At 47.2% G+C, this 16,121-nt stretch overlaps 1 protein-coding gene across 7 annotated transcripts in view; it reads left to right on the forward strand.

The window, feature by feature from the left end:
• Positions 1 to 16,121, forward strand: part of LOC119450567 (uncharacterized) — a 32,480-nt gene that overhangs the window by 3,531 nt on the left and 12,828 nt on the right. The window lies entirely within an intron of this gene.

A 16,121-nucleotide genomic window follows, 5' to 3' on the forward strand; every position in this document is an offset into this window, starting at 1 on the left:
GTGGGTAGCGCCACCAAACTGTCGTGACGACGAGCCGCGTCAACCTCACCAGAGGCAAGTTTGGCGTGTTGTCACGTGCTACCGAGTGCTGCCCAATCTCAGAAGCCATGCATTTCCTGCCTTTGCAGGCCATGCACTCTCCCGTACGCTGCCGCTACTACTGCGCTCGCAATCGACGGGTATCCATGTTGACACGGCAGAACTTTTAATTAAATTGTGGTGTTTTACGCCCCAACACGAGAATGATTATGAGGCACGCCGTAGTGGGGGATTCCGCATTAATTCTGACCACTTGGAGTCATTTAGCGTGCGCCCAATGTACGGTAGACGTGCGTTTTTGCACTTCGCCCCCATCGAAGTGCGGCCGCCACGGCCGAGAATTGATCCCGCGCCGTCGGGCTTAGTAACGCAACACCAAAACCACTACGCCACCGCGGCGGGGCGTTGTTGACACGGCACGGGCTTAACGAGCCAGAAACGACTATAACTAACAAAAATGGGGCAGGATATACCGTGTTGTGCGTTGAATCGTTCACGTCCACGAGTAGCATTTACGTTCTTCTAATGTAGCGTTTATACGCTTCAAAAGGGTACGGTAGACGCTTTGATCGTGCTATAACCAGATGGTCTAAGTTTCTGAAGCAGCAGTGCTGGTGGAGACCGGAAACATCAATGCTTTACAACGATGGCGAGCTCACATATCTTATCGCTGGTGCAAACAAGTGCCGCGTTAAGATAGACTCGCAAATTAGGTAGGCACTGAAATGCTTCTCGTTTACACAGTTGAAGGCGTTAACGTTAACACAGGCATTGCTACTAAATAAGCGTAACTCCCAATGCCACAGCTTTAAAGGCCCGTAGTTGAGCAAGCTGATAGACAAGCTTGTCTTGAAATACGTCCTTGTATTTACAGTCATGCATTTTAGCTCATGGTCAAAACTTAGCATGTGTACTAGAGCAAACGAAAACGTAGTACATTAGTCGAGATGATGGGTACTAATGCCCAATCAATTAAAGTAAAGATCGACCTACAAGCGACTGGACGCCACCGGGCAGACTCTCGCAAAACAACATACGCCGTCAGCCCTCACAACTCCTACCCTTACTGAGTCACCACGTGAATAAGAATCAATTATTGTATTTATTAGGACGCAGCTGTGGTATTTACCGACATATTTGGCACAAACGTTCGCAAAAAAAAAACTTTGTTTACAGCACAAGCGGTGGTCTTGCTTGTCGTAGTCTGCTACACCTAACCCGTGTCATCCCCACAGTGCGCCGCCAGAGCCGTGCCACCGTCTCGTTTCACGCTTCCTATGTATTGTTAGAACAAATACTTTGTAGGGAACCATATTATGCATGTATCAACAAAATAAATCTGTGAAAGTATCAGAATTCTAAGCTTTATATTTAAATGAACGCCGTTCTTGGCAGGTGGCGTCCAGGGACTTTACTGAATACAATGCAGACATATAGAACGCAGCACCTTCTGCGCATCTTGTGCGCAAAACCCGGTAAAACTAAACGATCACGTGGTCGAAGGTGTTGCAGAAGAGTAGACTTAACCAAAAACAATTGTTCTTACTATTCTCTTCTGCGTTATCCTGCCAAATCATGGTAGATCGAAATTTTACAGTGAGCGATCTCTAGACACTAGTCTGGAGAACAGATAACGGGCATTACTGAGTACACTAAAAATCTAGATGCAACACACAGGCGTAGGGAAAAAGTATTAGGCCTCCAGCAGTAATAACAGCAACTAATTCACTTTTACACTGCTCTATTTAGGTATTTCAGCGAGTCCCTTCAATGACCAGCAATAGCTTCTCTGCAGAGTTTCCTTGAATGTACCAAGCATTTATTTCAGCCTTTGCAATACCTTGCGTACCACAGAAAAGTGCCTGCAGGGCTAGGTAGTTAACATCTGTAGGTATGCACCTCGCTTAAATGAGTATTATAGAGGAGTATTATAAATATGCCTCAATGATTCTACACAAGGTACAGAGCGTCGTTTCAACTTTTGCATGTCTGGAAATGCGAAAACATCGAAAAAGCACTGTCGCGAATGCGTTGTCATTCAAATTAGCAACCTTTAATCATGTAAGAGTGAACTCATCAGCCGGTTTTCTTATATCTATTTAGTTGAGATATGCACGTAACTGTTATCACTTGCAACACGAATAAGTAAAGAGCTGTTGCTCATATTATTTGCATACGTCTTTTGAGATGCGCGCGCAAATAAGACTGTTGCAATGCCTTCAGTTTCCAATGGAGTGCGCATTAACTAGAATTTATTTTCCCCAATTTATAAAGTGCATTTATGTAGCTACCTTCTCCCGTGTATGAAGCTGGTGACAACTCTATGTCGCCTTTTCGAGTTATTTCGAGGAAATAAGCAGGGAACTCATGTGAGGGCTATTGTCATTATGTAGGATGCTCGTTTATGATTTCTTCAGTATTTACAGATTGCTGCAAAGAACGCCACGGTTAAAGCGGGCTTACACTTGATCAAATATGTTGACGCTCTAGCTATCTGAGTTCTGTAAGCCGTCTTCAATATGGATCAACCATGAGGATCTTATGAGCCTGCATCATCGCAACTTGTATGGGGTTGATGTACTAAAGCTATGCAGAAATGATCTTGCCTGGAGTACTTGTCACCATCTGGCCCCCTTTATATTCGCTTCTCATCACATGCCTCCCTCTGCCCAAAAGGTTTCAGCTCACCTTGAGTTGTTTTCATCCAGTTCACGTCTGCAGCGAGGCCTTCGACGCATCGTTGGTTCTTCATTCAAACCCTACTATGCCTCATTGTATCTGGCGTTCAGCAAAAAGCGAATTTCCGATCGCCGGTTCCCAAGCAGTCTTGCACGAAGGGTAGAGTGACTACACGCACGCATACACCGATAGTTCAGTCGTTGGCAACAGTTCTGCCGTTTTTAACAGCGGAGCTGTTTAAGCTTTTGTTTAGAACGTGGAGCGTTAGCAGAAAACTGCGCCTGGCGATGACGTCACCGTGTGTTGCCTCGCAACGCCTCGCACAGCTAGTGCGAGGCGTTGCTAGGCGACGCGCGTGACTTCATCGCTCGGCGAGGTTACCACCCTCTCCTAGGTTACCCTCGCCCACGGAGAAAGAAAAACTCAGGAGGCGCAACTCGGCTCCTTCCCGCGTCATCATAATGTCACGCTGGAGCGCGGCGGCGGACTACGGTGGGCTAAAGTCCCTATTTAAGAACTTTACGTCGGACATCGTGACAGCGCCCCCTACCAAACGCCGGACGCCTGACGTATGGTCACGAGACGGTTTGTCGAAGTGATGCAGCGGATGCAGGGAGCGCGGGGCTCGGTCGCTCGGTCTTGTCGTCTGCTCCCGCGCGGATGCTTGATTCCAGTCCGCCATCCTTGCATTAGGTAGCTACAGCTCGAGTACGCTAGCTGAATACGATGCCTGTCACTAAACGAGACGGCAGCTATTACAACGTGTTTTTGCTAAGCTGGCCGGAGCGCCATGACAATGGAACTGACCAGTACTGCCCCAAGGAGCAATAATGACTTTTTCGGCTGGTCAGGGAAGACTGCGCCTCCAAGGTCAGCGTAGTATTTACGCCTGCTGAGCGTTCCGCTGGGGAAATGTGTTTAGCAGACGTTGTCGTTTCTCGTCAGTTCTCGATCCTCGCTTTCTATAGATTTCACTCATTCTTGCAGGCGTTCAATGTCATTTGGAGCTTTGAATGTTCGAGCGTTTTCCGCGTAATACTTATATCGGCTCTTATAGCTTGGGACGAAGCATCGGCGCCCCATTTTCGATAATCAGTAAACGCATACAGAATGAACACTTACATCGTAGAGGAGCAATGCAGGAACTACAGAACTTAGAAGGTATGATTCTGACTGCGCGAAGCGAGCGGCAGATTCTGCTCTACTCTGCTGTTCCGTCTGTGCACGTCTCCCCAAACGTGCCGCAGAAATATAATTAAGTTTATTTCCTGTAGCTATGTATCGCATACTCTCATCGGTACTTTTTACGGTGCATGATGATAAAGATAAACAAATTCTCGTTTTTTGTTACGCCGAAAAATTTGAAAAAGCACGAAGTGCAGTTTTCTGTAAGCGCATGGGTATGGTTGGAAATCATCTGCTCTTTCTATACGCGCCTGGCTATGATCGCAGATCGTCTAGTCCTTCAAGGGCTCTAGTTTCTTGCTCTTATTGCCGCATAAAAAGCATGTGATCTTAAATGTATATCTTGAAAAAAAAAATATTTATACCATGACACTGTCTACAGGTATTTTATTCCTTGAGTGCAAACCGCGCTGGAGCAAATATTTTAGCAGCATCCGACAACCCAGCGGAAGCAGCCTGTAGCAGACGACGCCAGGCGCCGTCGAAGAGCGATTTTTTTTTATTGCGATAGCATTTATATGGACACTTCAACCAAATTTCTGTCGTCGGCGTCGTGGTCGTCGTCCCCGTCGCCGTGAGGTTCCGTATGAAGTCCAAAGGCGATAATATCGTTGCCGCGCGCCGCATGCGCGAGTGAAAGCGAGCGGGGGACGCGCGCTATCACGGAGAGCGAACGCACGGCGGAAAGCAAACGTGACCGTCACACGAAAGACCATGGGGGTATGGCAGGGAGGGAGGCGGGACGACGCTGTGCTGCGGCACCAAATGCTTATCTTGCAACAGGCCGCAAGGGGAACTGGCCACTCAATCTCCCACGCGAAGGCAAGAAAGCGGGAAGGCAGTGCGGGCGCGGGGGGGGGGGGGGGGGGGCAGCTTCCGCTCTTTGTACTTTGCCCGGCTGTAACGGTCGCCCGCACCGTCTCTTATCTCCACACGGCTCTGACCTTTGTATGCGCTGTGCATTCGCCGCTCACTTTCCGTTGAAGCGCTAGACCGCACGAACCTTCGCCCACTGCCGCGGCTGCGCTTGCTGCCAACGTTTTGACAGTCGTTGTCTGCGGTCATTCAGTGTGATCAATTCGTGTTTGCTTGTGCGCGCTGACACCAAGCTAGTTAATTCAGTTAGTAAGTGAATGTGTCCAAGTTTATGCAGCCGATAAAACTACTATCCCTACTCCAAAAATCTCTCTACTAATTTGCTATCGCAATTGGTGCTTCGCCTTTCGGACGAAACTGCGACATTTTTTTTTCTTCCGTGACCGCGGCCGCACGCACCGCTCCGACCGCGAGGGAAGTAGTTCCATCCGTCGCCGCAAGGCGCGCTGCGCCAACATTCACCACATGTTCGAGGTTATGCAGCATGAAATAAGGCGGACACGGCAAAACAATTGTTGGATTGGAAAGAGGAAACCACGTAAGTGGTGGAACAAGGAAATTAAACAAGCTATAGAAGAGCGTAAAGAGGCATCTAGGGTTCATCGAGAAGCCAAAAAGTTGGGATTACAAGAAGAAGAGGTGCTCCTTAGATGGAATACATACCGAGAAAAGAAAAGGGTTGCGAGTGAGCTCGTGCAAGAGAAAATTAAATGCGCAAGTGAACGTTGGGTGCATAACATTCACAAAAGAGACAAAGGCGCCCCAAAAAGATTCTGGAACCCTATAAAAGCACTCGGAGCTCCAACTAGAAACTCGCAAACGGCTATAAGGGATGAAGACGGTAACATCTATGAAGGCGTTGATGCGCTGTGGTACATCACAGACGTTATCAGGCATAACTTCGGCACGAGAAAAAGCGTAGTTCAGACAACAGATCCAGCAACAACAGAGATTCCTGAGAGATCAAAATTTATCATAGAAAGCTTTTATTGGAAAAAGGCAGCAGAAAATGTCCCTAACAACAAGGCAGCAGGACCTGATGAAATCCCAATACAGCTAATCAAAAAGCTCGGTCCAAAAAGCAAGGCACTGCTGACTAATGCCATAGAGCAAGTGATTAGAACAAAGAATATTCCCGTTGGATGGCGTGAAAGCAAGATGAATCTCATCTACAAAGGCAAAGGAGATAAGGATAAGACGAGCTCGTACAGGCCAGTTACAGTAACGTCGGTGATATATAGAATGGCAATGCAAGCCATAAAATTAGAACTGTCGAAGTGGGTGGAGGAAAACGGTGTATTGGGGGAACTACAGAATGGGTTCAGGCCAGGCAGACGCTTAGAAGACAATATGTTTGTACTAACTCAGTGCATAGAGATTTCAGTAGCTTAGAAAAGACCTTTATGGATAGCATTTCTAGATATTAAAGGAGCTTATAACAACGTAGACAGGGAATTGTTGTGGGATATTCTTCAATACGAAGGCATAGATGACGATTTCGTGGAGCTGCTGAGGGAGATATATCGAGACAACCAAGTACAAGTGGCATGGGAAGGCCGAAAAGTAAATGAAATGGTGGGAATTCACCAAGGATTGAAGCAAGGATGCCCTCTGTCACCATTGTTGTTCACGCTTTACGTCAAGGGCATAGAAAGACGACTGGAAAACAGCGAATTAGGTTTTGATTTGTCCTACATGCGTAATGGACAAATGGTGCAACAGAAGGTCCCTGGACTGATGTACGCGGACGACATTGTGCTACTAGCGGACGATAAAAACGATTTACAGATACTTGCGAATATCTGTGGGAACGCAGCGACAAATCTAGGCCTTAAGTTTAGCACAGAGAAATCAGGGATTATGATCTTTAATGAACACACGATTAACCTCGAGGTGTCAATTCAACAGCAAGTAATACCCATAGTGAAGCAATATAAGTACCTCGGCGTACACATAAACGAAGGAAAGAATTACTCAAGCAACCACCAAGATAATCTGAAAATAAAGGGGAAGCGGAATGCAGCATTAATGAAACACAGAGCACTGTGGGGCCACAATAAGTATGAGGTGGTGCGTGGAATCTGGAAAGGAGTAATGGTGCCAGCGCTAACATTCGCAAATGCCATTATATGCTTAAAATCGGATATATTGGCGGGTTTGGAAGTTAACCAAAGATCAGTAGGCCGGTTGGCTTTGGGAGCGCATGGTAATACGACAAATGAGACAGTGCAGGGTGACATGGGTTGAGCCTCTTTTGAAGTCAGAGAAGCACAAAGCAAAATTAGTTTTGAAGAAAGGCTCAGGAACATGGATGAAAATAAATGGGCGGCTAAAGTGCACAAGTATCTCTACATGAAAAGAGTGGACACAGAGTGAAGGAAAGGGTCAAGGAAGTTGGCAACCAAGTACAGGATAATCGAAACTGCAAATAGACAACCAGGAGTCATCAGAAATAAAGTGAGAGAAATAGAGACCATGAATTGGATGCAAATAATTGAAACAAAAAGGACAATGGAGATTTACAAGAATCACAAGAAAGAAATTAGAAGGGAAAATCTGTACGATAACACAAAGGGCAGTGCCTTGCTATTTCAGACTGGAACCGGTTGCCTAAGGACCAAAACATACCGGAACAAATATTCGGAACTAGATGAGACATGTGTATGCTGCAGTAAAGATCCAGAGACCACTCAGCACAATCCTAATGGAATGCGACGGGATCCACCCAGCGAGAACCGTAGGTAACGTGCAACTTCCAGAAGCGCTTGGGTTTAAAGTGGAAGGAAACATCAACAGATCAGCCGTAGAGAAAAGCAAGAGACGATTAGAGGACTGGTGGAAAAAAAATCACAGCATATCCACGGGGTGAATGATGATGAGTGGGCGAAGCTCCGGAGGGAATCATCGGATCTCCCGCTTAAGGGGACGCTAGCACAAACGCGTTAGAAACGTGCAGTACTCTCTAGTAAGGGGGAGCGGCCACAGCGTCTTACGCAGCCATTTACACATGCCGGAACGTGCACCGCGTTTGCCGACGCCATCACATGACTGCTGAGAGAGTATACACCCCCGTATTCATAAACGCTCCTCGACTTGAACTTGACTTGCCACCGCCTTGGGCAGCGCGTTCGAAACGCGTTGAAGGTAAGGCGGAGAGGCCACAGCGTCTTACACCAGCTTCTTACACGGGCCGTAACGCGCTAGCACAAACGCGTTAGAAACGCGCTAGAAACGCGGCCTTTCGTTAACGTTGGGTATTTATTGCCATCCTGGTGCGCGTGTCTATGTGCGCTTCGTGGCGTAGTGACAGCTAAAGCAATTCGAGGAGCACCGCTATCGCGGCGCGCTCGTTCGAGCCAGAGCAGAAGCATGGGCCGTGGGTGAAACGCCCACGAAACGCGCGCTAAGTATCGAGAAGACGCATGCACGCCGCAACGAAATAGACGTTATTGAAGAGAATGACCAAGAACTGAGTGACCGAGAGAGCATCACATGTGCTTTTAACCGATATTACCAGCGGCTCTTTGCCTACAAGCCGGTGGATATCAAAGGGTACAAGGAAAACTAACTGTCACGTATGCCTCAACTATCAGCTGAAACGAAGTCGCTTCTAGAAGCACCCATTACCCTTGCGGAAATTGAAAACGCTATAGATAACCTGAGTCCTAATAAGTCGCCAGGTCCGGATGGCCTTAGTGCAGCTTTTTATAAAATGTTCAAGAACGAGTTGGTGCCTTTGTTGAAAGCGGTGTTTGACGTGGCATTTGCGAACAACGCATTACCACCATCATTCTCGGAAGCACACACCGTCCTTATTCCTAAGACAGACCAAAAAGCAATGCTGAGACTGGTCACATTATACAGGCCCATTTCTTTAACCAACATGGATTACAAAGTTTTAATGAAAGTTCTTGCAGGTCGACTACAGTCGGTCATTAAGGATCTTGTTGGACCACACCAGACTTGTGGTATAAAGGGACGCACTATCGCCACAAATATACACACGATGAGAAGCATTCTGGAATGTTGTGACGATTATCAGTATGTTGTTGCCATTATGCAGATAGATTTAGAAAAGGCTTTTCATTTTGTCCCGCATGATATTTTGTTGTTAGTTCTTGAACATGTGAATGTAGGATCAATCATCACTGATGGGGTAGCTCTGGCGTACCGGAACTGCTCAACACGGCTGATTATTAATAAGACACTGGGGGCCCCCATTAAAATAGAGCGTTCCGTTCGCCAGGGATGTCCACTGAGCCCGCTTTTGTTTGCCATTTATCTAGAAAGCTTTTGTTTGGCAATCATTCAGAACAGTAGCATAAGGGGCTTCAAACTTATGGAAGCCGAAGTGAAACTCTTAGCATATGCAGATGATGTAGCAGTGTGCTGTACGTCGAAAGAAAGCATTACAGAAGTAACCACCATTGTTAAACATTTTGGAAACACAACAGGGAGCACAGCAAATTGGAGTAAGTGTCTGGGTTTTTGGCATGGTGAATGGCAGTCAACACCGGAAACATTCGCCAACATTAGATGGATTAAATCGCCAGTTAAATACTTGGGCGTATCACTCGAACATTACCGTCGTAATGAGGACTACTGGCATGAAGAAGCTAAGCGAATCAAGGAAAAAACAACTAATTGGAAAGGCACTCATCTGTCAATGTTTGCGAAAGCCACTGTATGCAACTTGTTTTTAATAAGCAAGATATGGTACGTCATGCAAGTTTTATACTGTTCTCGTAGAAATGTGCAAAAAATCCACAGAGTTTTTGCTGTGTTCATTTGGGCATCAGAATGGGAGAGATGTAGCCGAATGAACTTGTTTAAGCGAGTCAAAGACGGGGGCCTAGGCCTGTCCCATCTTTTCGTTAAACAGCTAGTGAACAGGTTTACATTCTTTCGAGACGTGCGCGACCCCTTTCTGCGCACCATGTGTCAGTTGCGACTGAGCAAGCATCTGCCGGCTTATGTGGTAAGCAATTCAAGTATGCCTGGTTCTCTTCGAGGGTACCTAAGGGAAGTAGTTGACAGTGTCCGTTTTCTATCCGTACGTTTTTCTAATGATTACCTTTTTTCGGTGTCACGGAAGAAATTATACAGGGATACACTTGACATGATCATACCGGTTCCCATGTATAGAGCCATAAACAGTGGAGGACAGTGACATGACGTTTTAAAGCGTGTTAAAAAAATGCAGGTGCAGCCAGGTACAAAATCCTTTTTCTTTAAATTACATACCGGGACTTTGCCAGTACGGGACTTTTTACAAGAAAAGGGTTTTTATTTACCTTGGGGAGCAAACTGCCTTATATGTAAACAACTGGAAACAATCGATCACGTTTTTTTGCATTGTTGGGAAGGGGTTTATTTTTGGGACGTTCTTCAAAGAACACTACAGAAAGAATTGCCCTTAAATTCATTAGGTATTAGATTTTTAACTGTAGAAAATGAGGACGGACTGCCTTTGGATCTCATTATGCTAATGGGCCTCCACTGTTTATGGCGGGCTCGAATGGCAGGTTTTTATTGTGAGCCTGACCGAAGGCCTGCGCGACAACTTTTCCGGGAGGATGTTTCCAAGCTCATCGATGTAATTAAAGATCAGGAATGCCCCCCGGATTGGCTGACGAGGATTGAGCCCCTCGCAACTTTAAAAGAATTTTAAACCTGACATGACATGGCAGCCAAAATGTGGCTGACCGCACAACATGGATGCATGCAACTGTGAAAGTATGTGTATATGTATGATTATGTATTTTGTTTTTTTTTTTGCAAGAACTGTTGAAATTGGTGTCCACAAAGTGAAAGTTCCGGCAATAAAGAAAAAAAAAAAGCTTCGTGGCGTAGTGGGCTAACGCCGCGCGCTCGGAAGCGAGGGGTCCCTGGTTCGATTCCGCGCTACGGACACAACTTCGGAATTTTTTTTCTCATTTTTCTCAGACTGGTTACACACTACTACTACTACGACGGGGACGGAACGGGTGCCGCTATAAGGAGCTTCGCTCCTAAAAAGCAAGGAAAAGATGGATATGACCAGACCTTTTAATATCATAGGTAGCGGTAGAAGGTAAATTTTTGAGAAAGAAAAAGAATAATGAGAGGTATACGAAAATGCTAAATAAAGCACGTGCATAGTATACCTGATTAAATCAAGCAGGCTAGGTGACTATTTGTCACCACCCCGTTTCAAAGGGGATGCCAATAAGTCATCATCATCATCATCATCAACGTGGCATTATCACGACACGTGCTCGCGCTGGCGCCGGCCCATAGTTTCACATGCTGATATTCTTTCTCCGTGCCCTCGCCACAGCGCGAGGCGCGGCCACGGCGTAAGGCGCGGCAGACGGATCCGGCATTCGTCCATAGAGTAACATACGGATATAAGTTACTGTATGATTCGTCGGCGTGCCTCGGCTGCAGCCGGCGTCGAGATGCGACACGGTGCATTTCGCACCGGCCTCGTTACCCAGAATGGACCGCATCCGCGTCTCGTCGAGCGAGATGGGGGGATAACCGCGATTATGCAAGACGCGAAAAGCGACCCAATACTATAGTCCAACGTGTGCGCCGCGCCGCGCCGCCTAGACGCATGCGCATTTTATATACGAAACTAGGAGTTTCACGATGATAGGAAACTGCGAACTCGCTGCACGTTCCGCCACCAGTATCCATCATCCAATCATGTTCGACGAGACGCGGGTGCGGGCCATTATGTGTGACGAGGCCGGCGCGAAATGCAGCATGTCGCATGTCGACGCCGGCTGCAGCCGGGGCACGCCGACGAATGCCAGATACGTCGGCCACGCATCGCGCCAGACTATAGACGGTTTCAGTGTTTACAAGCAAACCTCGCTTGCCGCTGATTGGTTGCCCCAACGGAACTTCCGGCAGGAGAGCTAGAAGCACTTCCGGATATGTTGTTTGAAGGCATCCGCGACGTGCACTGCTTGCACTGCTTGGTGGACTGCTTGGTTTGCACTGCTTGGTGTAATCTGTGATGAGCTGATTCTACGTCGTGAATATTGTCGAGATGACGAGCGACTACTTTAAGGCGCTTAGCACCGAAGCAAAAGATCGGTATCGCCAAAAGCTGATATTTAGAGGCAGAGAGCCGCCCGATCCGCTGGACGATGATATCGTGCGATTTTCGTTTTCGCCAGGTTCCAAACACCTTCCCTCGGTTACAACCACGGAGAAATAAGCGGAGCATCTTAGTGAGGACATGCAACGAACGCAGACTGTTGTCTTCAAGGCAGGTAATGGGACTGCCGAAAACAAGAAAAACTTTAATGGCACTTTTTTCTTCTTTCTGGGGTTTTACTTGCCAAAAACAGTTCTAATTATGAGGCTCGCCGCAGTGGAGGGTTCCGGATTAATTTTGACCACCTGCGATTCTTTAACGTGCCCTACAACACAAGCACACGGGCGTTTTTGCATTTCGCAATGGCATTTTTATTGCTACAAGATAGAGGATGAAGTGGTAAGCTGTGCATGTGTACATGCACATGTTCTCTGCGTCATATGCCTTGTTTCTGCTTTTCAATATGCATTCACAAATAACTGTACATTCTCAAACGTCATTTAGTGCAAGAAGCCTAGGTCGACTGAAATGGGACTAACTTAAAGGCTCACGAATTTACCACACTTCTAACAAAATGAAACCTGTAGTGTTGGGCACGAGATTGCAATCCACAATTGGCCTCCGTTAATTCGTAAAGGCTTTTAGAATGTGGCCGAAACTTCCTACATGCATGCATGGAAATCGCTAACTTTTCTGCGATTCTGCTCTGCGATACCGATAAGAATGCTCACATGCCGTCGCGGTGGCTCAGCGGTTACGGTGCCCGGTTGCTGACCTGAAAGACGCCGTTTGGGCCCCGGCCGTCGTATTTCGATCGAGGCGAAATGCTAGAGTTCCGAGTACTGTGCGATGTCAGTGCACGTTAAAGAACCACCGGTGGTCGAAATTATCCGGAGCCCTCCACTTCCGCGTCCGTCATAGCAGGAGTCGCTTTGGGACGTTAAACATGATAAACCAATGCGCACATCTACCTAGGTAGTAAAGCTGCAGTAGTGCACTTGTGCCCCAGATACGAAAAACATTAAAATAAAACAGCGGCAGCATGGCACCCGCTAAACAATAATTTTAACTCATGTTCGTAGCATGGCGATCCACGCCGAGGCAAGAAACTGGACGAGCGGGCAAACTCGGGGCGAGAGTCGAGCTGCTGTCGCGTGAGTTAATTACACGACATACGGCCAGAACAATCGTGCAGTAGCACTTTTATTATTCAACATTATAGCAGTCCGGCTACTCCATGTAGTAACGTACCTTGGATGACGTGAGCGGAGCAAATCTGGGAGCTCTTGGTAGTCTCCCAGATTTGAAAAACACCGTTGACGAGTAAACGTAATGAAAACAGTCGATGCTCCAAGAGCTACTCGCCGTCATGCAACACACTGAATGCCACAAGTCGCACTTATATCGATATACCCGAAAAATAACACAGAATATGCGCAGGACGAGCGCGCGAGCGAACAAATACCAGCAAAAACGAGCAGAAGGAACGGCTACCGGAAGTTTCCTAGAGGCGCCGGATGCCGGCGCACAGCGTTGCCAGAGCGCGGTGGCGCTGGATGAAACCGTCTATTGACCCTTTTCGCGGAGCAGTTAGCTTTAGAGAAACGAGATGGCGCTCACGGCGGCGCGCAGGGCTTTACGCGCTATACCTCTCCTCAGCGACCGCGCACGAATACGAAACCATTACCGCTTCTACCTTGCTTCTGTGCGATCAGCTGTCGGACATGCAACTGAGTTTTCGCTAACACACTGTGCTCCAATCATGCTAGATTGGATCATGTGGATTGAAGACGTGCGCAGTAGTTGGCTGCAAAAATAGTGACTGGCATGTTAAGGAATAGAATGAATCTGTGTGGCCAAGTTCGCGGACCGCTGCTGCAACTGTCCGAATTTGTTACCGGCCCCTCGTGATGTACGGCTTTCCTCGCGGATACAGAAATTTGCTCATGCGCCAGCCTTGTCTCGCTAACCTTCAAAGAAAAGGCTTCTTTCCCAGAACGTCGGCGAGAGTGAGTACCGCTCGTTAAACAATGACAAAGGGAGTAGCGCCGCTTCCTGTCATAGTAAGTTTCGCGCACGTTATCTATACACATCTGTCCCAAATGGCAGGAAAACTTACGCCCACTCTATCGCCGACATATCAAGAATAAGTGAACGGGCGCACACTTGAATATATGCGCACTGTATACGCACAATAAATGGTGGACTACACTGATGGCGCACGAAATAATGGTCGAAGTTGAATGTTTCGTGACGGTCCACAAGAGTAACCGAAGGAGTGTGCTGGTCTGGGCTGGTTGGTACATCATTGTTAAGGGAACAAACAGCGCCAGGACGGGACGAAGTGAGTAGACAGACAAGCGAGTTTCTAGCTGTAATATACATTTGCTTGAAGGTATTACAATGTACAAAACAGCTACGTTTCATACCTTGTGCGTAGCAAGAGAAATCTATCGGAACTGAGCACAACCACGAGCAATTAGGCAGAAAAAAATCAGATAGTGGCCGCACTGAGGAACTTCACTGAGTCAGAACTGACAAGCCACTGCTTTAAACTATTTGCCGAATAAAGAACAAATAGCAAAACACACTAATCCTGACTAAATCCTGACTGAATTCATGAGCAGAACGTTTGGATAGCTTGGAATACATACTTAGCCCGGCTTTTAGAACAAGCACCATATACGCTGCTTGCGCCGTTTGGACATAGCTTAATCAGCTCAGAAAGCGTTTTTGCATGTTCTCTGAAGCTGTGATCAAAGCTTCGTGTCGTCCACCTAGTCACCGTCTACGATATCTCCGAAAACAGAGGTTTTCTTAGCCACGCGGGCGTCATACACTTTCATTGTAAACAAGGAGGCAGCGGAGACAGTTGAGGCAAGCAATGGACGCGTCACCACGTGATCAAACATGGCAGCGGCCACAGGATCGCCGCGAAAAGGGTCAATAGAGTGCGGCGCTTTCGCTGCCGTGGCGTGCCCGTGCCGAGCGCGCTCGCGCGTCAACGCTACGTCGGACTAAAAAGTGGCCTTTAGAAGGCTGCGCGCCGACCCCGAGTATCGTCCCGATACCCGGGGTCGACTAAGTTTTGCTAAGAACCAGCCAAGCCTAACCAAGTTAAGCAAAGGAAAGCAAAGTTAAAGCTCACCAGCTTCGCTGTTTGCCGAGTCTTTGCACCATTTAGTGTGAAGCTGCCCCTAATTTTTTGTTGTTGTTTTTTATTCCGCATTGCGACGTAAATGCAACGCAATTCAATATCAAACAGCAATGGCATAAACGATTGGTGCGTGATATTACAGGGACGATACACTACATGAGTGAGAGGAGACACCAATTAATTTTTCTTTCGCTAAGATATTGCTGTTGATATCCGTAGCGTATAAGCCGCCGACTGCTTGCTTAGTCCATAGAAACGAGTATTTACCAGCGCTATATTCATGGACGGGCGCTATGAAAACTCTATATTTGCCCTCAAGTGCACACGAACACGTCCCACTTAAGGAACCCTGACCAAAGTTTGTCGTCCGGTTTTAGTTCGATATCTTTCCTTGGTTAACTCCCTTATTTTAACGCGATAGCGTTAGGGGCCCCGTGTCACAGAAAATCCGGCGTTAAGCATCGGTGTCTGACGGAAATAATCATGCCGAACCACATCATCCCGAACCACCCTAACCACACAGGCCCTCCGAGTGGCGCAAGGCGTTAGTGAACAAAAATTGAATTTCTCAAAGTAAAATCCATCAGATCCGTCAGGAAAACCATAAAGTACGACTTAACCACAACCGACAGGCGTGATAGCGTCGGATTGTACTTTGAATATACGATAAAAAAGCCTGATAAGCAGCAAGGGATATTTGAATGCTATCGCGTTCCACTCTTAAAGGCGAAGCCTAAGCGTCCTCCAATTCTGATGGTGTTTCGCTGTACTTTGGTTCTAGGTAGGGAGCCTACATGCAACGCCGTTGCATGTAGGCTCCCTAGTTCTAGGCAACATTGAGGGGAATGTTGAAAACCCAGCCTTTCTAAATTTTGGACAAGGGCGCGCCTTGGGGCAACAGCAAACAGTTAATAAAATGAAAGGTGCTAGAGCCTCCACATTTTGATACAAGACGGCTTAAGCTGCTCCTGTAAAAATGTCTTTCCAGCAATGCATTCATGCCTAAAAGTGAAGCCGACTTTAAGGAAATCAGTGTAAGCTTGGTCTTTGTAAGCTGGCTTTCCCACGTTGTGTGTTGCAGTGAAGCCTACTCAT

Source organism: Dermacentor silvarum, chromosome 4 (genome assembly GCF_013339745.2).
Source record: "Dermacentor silvarum isolate Dsil-2018 chromosome 4, BIME_Dsil_1.4, whole genome shotgun sequence".
Lineage (NCBI taxonomy): Eukaryota > Metazoa > Arthropoda > Arachnida > Ixodida > Ixodidae > Dermacentor > Dermacentor silvarum.